Source organism: Penaeus monodon, chromosome 39, assembly GCF_015228065.2.
Source record: "Penaeus monodon isolate SGIC_2016 chromosome 39, NSTDA_Pmon_1, whole genome shotgun sequence".
NCBI classification, from domain to species: domain Eukaryota; kingdom Metazoa; phylum Arthropoda; class Malacostraca; order Decapoda; family Penaeidae; genus Penaeus; species Penaeus monodon.
The window spans coordinates 29,993,193-30,001,146 of record NC_051424.1 but is presented as its reverse complement, the minus strand read 5'-3'; the positions used below and the strand labels follow the sequence as shown (position 1 = coordinate 30,001,146).

The following is a 7,954-nucleotide window of genomic DNA, read 5'->3' as shown; positions in this document are numbered from 1 at the left end:
TGTTCAGTGTATTTCTCTGCATCTTCACACAATCCTACTCTAGTTTGTTTGTTTGCATTCAATAATTGAGATCTGCAACAGAGAGAAGTTCAAAATAATTACTATTATAATATATTTATTATTAATCAGTCATGAAAATAATCCTTAATCATAATTAATCAGAAGAATGATTCCTAAGCAATCTGCTTAAAGGTTTGTGGTATCAGTAATATTGACAATATCTGTATTTTAATATTAATCTACAGTTCAGGCCTTTGATTTTTGTAATCCTTTCATATTTTCTGTTACTGCTTTATTAATGAATTCCTTTTTGATCTTTCTAAAGTCATGGCAAACTTTTAAACACTCATTGTCAAAAAAAGTACTAATGTAGCATAAAAGAATACACATAGGTACTGTGTGTATGTGTGGGTGGATGGTTGGGTTGGCGAGTGTGCGTGTCTGGGTGCGTGTGTGTGTTTTGGATGGGAGAGGATGTTAATACAGCGAGAAGAAAAATTTGAGAGAAAAAGAAAGAGAAAGAACAAGGTTCATCAGAAGTCAAAAGTACGGAAAAAAGCTTAAATACTGGCAAACAAAATCAAACTATCAGAGGAAGAGAGTAGTTCAAGCCAGTGGGAAAAACTACACCAGAGTGAAGTCGAGCATCTGGAAGTAAGGGGACTGTAAGACTGTTATAGTACATCATTAAGATCTGGAGAAAAAATGCTAGAAAGGAAACAAGATCATTGTTTCAGTAAGATGAATGTTATTTTGTTTTATGGCTGGGAAAATTTAACGACCGTATATGCTGTGTACAAGTACAAGTAACATATAACCAGAAGAGGCATTTATGCTTTGTGTAGATTTAGAGAAAACCCTTTTGTTAATGTACACTCAGCCACAAAAATTTCATGACCACCTAACAAGTTGTTTAAATTATGGGAGGAACTAGAGGCACAAGAAGCATTATTTTAGAATGCCTTGAACTGTTAAATGTGTAACTATATATATAACCATCTCTCTTGACAGAATGGTGCTACTGAGGCATGAAATTTTGCGTTTGAAGGGGGTCCCATACCGGGCAAAGGGGCACTGCTGAGTCATGCAAACGTGCACCAACTCTAAAACATGCCCATCCCCTAATACATGCACAATCTTACTTTTGCACTCCACATGCACGCACACACACACACACACACACACACCACCAACACACACACACACACACCACCACACACACACCCACACACACACACCCCCCCCCCCCCCCCCCACCCCCACCCCCCCCCCACTCCCACCCCCCCCCATCCCCCCCCCCACCCCCCCCCCCCCCCCCTCCCCCCCCCCCCCCCCCCTCTCCTCCCCTCTCCTCTCTCTCTCCCTCTCTCTCTTTTTCTTCTCTCTTTTATTTTCTCTCTTTTTTTTTCTCTCTCTCTCTCTCTCTCTTCATCTCTCTCTCTATCTCTTTCTTTCCTTTTTCATTCCATTCTTTTCTCTCTCTCTCTCTCTCTCTCTCTCTCTCTCCTCTCTCTCTCTCTCCTCTCTCTCTCTTCTCTCTCTCTCTCTCTCCCCCTCTCTCTCTCCTTCCCCTCTCCTCTCTCTCTCTCTCTCCTCTCTCTCTCTCTCTCTCCCCCCTCCCCCTCCCCCTCCCTCCCCCCCTCCCTCCCTCCCTCCCTCCCTCCCTCCCTCCCTCCCTCCTCCTCCCTCCCTCCCCCCTCCTCCCCTCCCCTCCCCTCCCTCCCTCCCCCTCACACACTCCTCACTCACTCACCCCCACTCACTCTCACCACTCCCCCCTCACTCACTAAACCCCACCCCCCACTCACCACCACTCACTCCACCCCACACACCTCACCCCTCACTCACTCACCACTCACCTCCCCCCAAACTTCCTTCACTTCACACACTCCCCTTCACCACCACCAAAAGTCCACACACACACCAACACACACACCCCCACACACACACACACACACACAACACACACCCCCCCAACACCAACACAAAACACAACACACCACACACACACACCACCACACACCACACTCACACCACACTACCACCACCCCACACACTCCACCCTCCCTCACTCCCCCCCCTCCTTCCCCCTTTCCCTACAACACACATGTCTCGTCACCACCATGTCACCACCCCCACTGTCCCCACCCCCACATGTCACCACTCACCACCACCCACCACACCACACACACCCCAACCACACACCACACACACACACCCACACACACCACACACAAACACACACACAAACACACACACACACACACAACACACTCACTCACATGTGCGTACACACACACAACACACACCACACACACACACACACACACACACACACACACCACACACAAAACCACACACACCACACACACACAACACACACACCACACACACACACCCCTCCCCTCTCTCTCTCTCTCTCCTCCCCCTCCTCTCTCCCCTTCTCTCTCTCCTTTTTCTCTCTCTTTTTCTCCCTCTCCCTTTTCCCTCTCCCTCTCTCTCTTACTCACACACAATCTCTCTCACATTTACTCACTCTCTCCCCTCACTCTTACTCCTACTGCTTTTGTTTCCCTCCTTTTCACTCGCTCTCTGCCTGTCTTGTCCACTCACTCTCTAATTCACTTCATTTCATTTCCTCTCACTCTCTCTCACTTGATTTGACTTTACTTCACTCCACTTTTAGTTTGTCTTTCTTACACACTCATTTTCTTTCTCTCTCTCACTTCACTCGATTTTGCTAATGTACTCTGATCTCAATCCCACTCCCACTCCTTTCATTCACTCTGCTTTGCTTACTACACTTTAATATACTGCTATTGTCTCACCTCCGTCCTTTCCTTTCTGTTGCAAGTGTGTATCCTCAATGCTTCATTGGCTATAGTTTCAGCTATATTTTCTATGTCATTTATGACTGGATATTTGGCAGAAATTAGGTTTCTAGAAATTGTCCACTCCTACTATATGAGTCTGTATTGCAGAGGAGGCAGGAGAATTTAGTGAAAATACAATTCCCAAGATAAACAAACCCAAAAAACTTGGAAGACAATTATTCTTGCAAAATGTTTTACCGTGTCTGTGATGCCAATCTTTTAAAGAACAAAGATCCTTTCAGAGAAGGTTTGTTCATCATCAATAACGGTTTGCTCATGTTTGAGCAACCGTGGACCTCTCCACCATCCTTTCGCCACTAAATTTGATCTTATCTTTTCTTTCCACTTGTCCCATCGACAGCCCGCAAATATCTTTGATATTTGTCGCTCAGTTTTGCCCTTCGGTTTGCCTCTTCCTCTGTTTCCTATCACCATCCCTGTCAGCAAGTCTTTCTCACTACTTTTACTTCTCATCACATGACCATAAAACTTTAATTTCCTCCTGTTCAAGATGTCCCAAAAGCCGGTCTTTACAATTTTTTTCTCACACTTCATCATTCGTCTTTTCTCTGTCCAGCTAATACACAGTACTCGTCTGTAACACCACATTTCAAAACTATTGATCTTTTTTTTTGTCTATCTACTTCAGCACCCAACACTAAAAACCCTATGATGCAATTGGGAAAACTAAAGAGTTCAATAACCCCAAACTTTTTCCGTAAGGTAATGCTTCGTTCTTTCCGAGTTATTGAAAGCAATTTTGGCGTTTTGGCAAAGGCAATTCTTTTTTTTATCTCCGGTGAATCATCATATGTATTTTGTTAAAACAGCACCTAGATAAGTGAACTCTTTCACTTTTCCCCAATCACTCCATTGATTGTAACATGTTCATCATTTTTCATTGCCGGTTATCTTTGAATCTTCATGATCTTAGTTTTCTTGGCATTAAGAAACAAGCCAGCCTTTCGCTTTCTTCTCTAACTTTATCTAGTAGTTGTTGTAGTTCAGTGATACTGCTGGCAATCAAAACTATATCATCGGCGTACCTTTGATTTTATATTTTTTATCCTCCAACATCTAAGTTTTCCCTTTTAAAAAATCTAGAGCACCTCTCATAATTGTTCAGAATATATGTTAAAGAGGTGCGGAGACAGAATGCCAACCCGTCGTACTCCTTGTTTGACTTCGAAACCCTTCTTTAACCCATAAGTGGTTCTTACAGCTGCTTGTTTTTTGGTCATACATGGCTTTTATTAGTTGGATGATGTGTTTTGGAAACTTCATATCGACATGTTATTCCCGAGGATATCTGATCAACAGTATCAAAGCTTTCACATAATCGATTTAAACACAGGTATAGGGCTTTTTGATGTTCTCTGTTTTTCTCTATGATCAATTTTAATTAGAATCTGGTTTCTGGTACCCTTTTTCCCGGGGGAAACCTGCTTGTTCGTCTGCAATTTCCTCTCTTTAAATTCAATCATTCTTCAGCAAAAATTTTCAACAAAATTTTTCTGCTGTGACTTATTAAAGCAAATTTTCCTATTTTGTTGCATTGGGGTGCTCACCTTTTTTTGGGATGGGAGTAAAAATTGATTTTTCCCCGTCTTCGGCCATTTTTTTTATTCCATATTTTTTTACTGAGTTTGTAGAAGAAGTATTCAACACTTTGCCAGCATCTTAATTAGTTCTGCTGTTATTTCATCTATTCCGGGGCTCTTGTTATTCTTTATTTCTTTTATGGCTTTTATAACTTCGTCTAACAGTGGCGGTGGTTCATCTTTGTTGTTTATTGAGTCTAATTAATGTTGTTGTTAGATCTTATTCTTTTTGTATAGGTTGGAAACAATATTTATTCCATCTATCTTTGACTTCTTTCCATCACATAAAACAAGTCCATCTTCAGTTTTTAAGTGTCCATTGTAGGTTTAAATTTTCGTGTGAAGTTTGTACTCCTTGGTAGAGTTCTTTAGTTGTCTTATTGATAGAAACAGTTTTCATTCTCTGGCAATGTTCATATAAAAATTTTTTCCCTTTTCTTGTCGCAATAATCTGAATTTTTGTATTTTGTTTTTTTTTAAATTACTTTTTCAACTGGATTATTGATACCCTTTTGATTTTAGGGATTTTCTTGTTTCATTTTCACTTAGTGTTTTTTTTTAGATATCCAGGGGAATTTGTCTTTTTATTTTGGCGATAGTTTCTTAAGCAGTGGTTGTGTACCTGTATATAATGTCTAGACACATATTAGTCTGTGTATGCATATTTCAACATACATGTAAAAAAATGCTTTTTATGTGTAGGTAAGAGAAACTTTCTATTGAAAATCTTTTATTTCACTTTAAAAAACCTTTTTACAAGAAGTCAAACATTTTTGGGCCAACCATACTCCTGATGTCAAGTGATTGTTTTGGCATCTGACAGCAAGGTTAACTGTACCTTTTGCTCTTGGTGAAAAATTGGGGAATTGATATGGTGATAATGGCTGTGATCCCAGTGATAATTATCAAAATACCAGTGATAAAGGGGATAAATAAAGAAGTAATGGTATCAATAATTGCAATTATAAACTCTATTTTACTAATAATGATGGTAAATGAAATAAATTAATGCCATAACAGCAATACCAATAGTAGCTGTCAATACAAATGATGTCAATGCAATGAAAAACATAAGGAAATACACAAAAATAGCCTCCGTTCATAACATGACATACTTAATAAAAAAAAAACAGATCAAAATTTTATCAACCAAAAATCCTGTTTTAAAACGTATTGTGACCCGTCACACCCCTAAATAAAATCCTTCCCTCCTTTTGTCATACAAGAATTGTCATGATAAAGCATGGACCGGGTTCTGTTTGTACTGCAGGGAATCTCGAGCTTGAAGAAGCTGATCTCTGGGCTCATTCTTTACCCCCGATTCCCCTAAGCTTTTCCCGCTGGAGGATGAGGGTTTTCGTCATCCTCTCGATTGATGACAGGGTCATTGGTCTTGAAGCCGAAGGGCCCGGGTTTCAATCTTAAAGTGTCGTATGCAAAGTTGCGGAAGGGTGGGGCAAGGCGGGAGCTGTCTTCAGCCTGCCCCCCACGAGCTCCATGAAGTCTGAGACAGTGGTTGTGAGGTCACGTCCTGGAGACTAGGTTTCGGATGTTGCGGTGCTGGAAGGAAGCGGATCAGGCGGACGGTAACTGTGAAATGGGCTCGTGCTGCTTCCGTCATTCTTGGGGATTTTTTTTTTCTCTGAAAGTGGGTGGAATTTTCGTATTAAATAATCAGTTTAAAATAAATATATCCATGAACAAAAGCTCCATATTATCATGTGATTTATAATTGTATGTATATATAGATATGTACTAAAAAATTTATAAATAGCTTGATACATTTTGTAAACAGAAAGATAAATAAGGAGAAAGGTAAATAATAGGGGATTAGACAGCCAGCTTTAGATTACAGAAGAGAAGCAGAAGTACCCCGTTACATAAATAAAATACTACAGATCATTTTTTTTCATCTCTTTCCCCAGATAAAAGAATCTTTATTTTCAGTAAATTGCAACCTGCAACATATATTCCAGTTTTATTTATGATTCCTCATGGTGAAAACTTGGAATAATGCTAGAAGATGATAATAGGAAAGAAACATGCAAACTATGTTGTAGACTATGACTGAAATTAACTCAACATAATATATTCAAAATCTCATAATCCCCAATGCCAAATTACATAAGGTAAATAATCTAAAGAAATGAAGATAAAATATCAACTGTCACTTCATCGATCACATGATTCAAGCTTATCAAAATTTACATACTTCACTGACAAAATAAAACTTATAAAGGTACATTCATCTATTCGCCTCGATTCGATATACACACGATTGCAAAGCACTCCTGCAGTTTACAGTATTCCTCCAAACAACACAATAATATTCTCGATTGATATTTTCCAATAACTAAAACGCTGAATGAATGCTCTCATTAATAATTTTCTCTTTAAAAAATCCATTGTGAATAAGATAAAGCATAAAACACAAAAATCCCCCAAATGTACCTTCTCGAGCTTTCTTCTTGTTTATTACATTTTTGAGGAGCCCTTCGCGTAAGTTACGTTCTTTTAGGCCTGCGTGCAACCGGGGATTAAGTTTTTTTATGGATTTTTTTTTCTGGTTTCTGTAAAATTTGCATTCTTAATTAAGATGTATTGGTATTAGATTTTTTTTTATTTTTTTTTTTTTGCAAAGCTGCATTTGTATTCGTGCGATGTTATGTTTGTTTACAGATTCTGTTCGCGTAAGTGTGCTTTCCCTTTTGGTTTGAAAATGCCTCTTAAAAGTGTAAAAATAAAACAGATAAAAATTACAACAATACCGTTCTTGCAACACTAACTTCATGTAAATACGTTCCCGAACAAAAAAAAAAAGCATATTGTTTAAAATATCCGTATGAAGCTGCATTCTTTTAGACTTATTTTTGTATTAAACTACAACTGTGTAAACTGAGTCAATTAAAGCTTGCGGTTTAATAGTTTCCACCGTTCTTTTTAAAGGAAAATGTTCTATCTACGATATTTTGTCTAAGAAACTGGATAAAACAAAAAGTTTTAAAACACTTTTCAGTTATTCAAAAATTTGTCACCGGGAAAATTATATTTCAAATACACATCAATCTAGAGAATGTGTAAATAATCAGGAAAAATACGCAAGCCAATATTGTACCAGACCTGAAAGATATATTTTTCACAGTGGAAGAAATTGACAAATTCCTTTGGTTTTAAAAAGCCTACAAAGATTTTATTTTTTGGGGAGTTTTATTGATTCGCTGCCTTTCTCCTCCGTGCTTTTAGGTATTTATCCAAAGAAGCAAAACGAAACCAAAACCTAAAAGAACAATAACTCAAAAGACGGGGAAACATTTACATAAATTCAAGATGTTTTGGTTACATACATCACTCACACACCACGTGTGTGTGGTGTGTGTGTGTGTGTGTGTGTGTGTGGTGTGTGTGTGTGTGTGTGTGTGTGTGTGTGTGTGTGTGTGTGTGTGTGTGGGGTGTGTTGTGTGTGTGTGTGGGTGTGTGTGG

General features: G+C 39.1%; 1 pseudogene; it reads right to left on the bottom strand.

Moving 5' to 3' along the window:
* Positions 1–5,705: 5,705 nt before the first annotated feature.
* LOC119597563 lies at positions 5,706–6,095 on the bottom strand (annotated as a pseudogene).
* Positions 6,096–7,954: the final 1,859 nt, after the last annotated feature.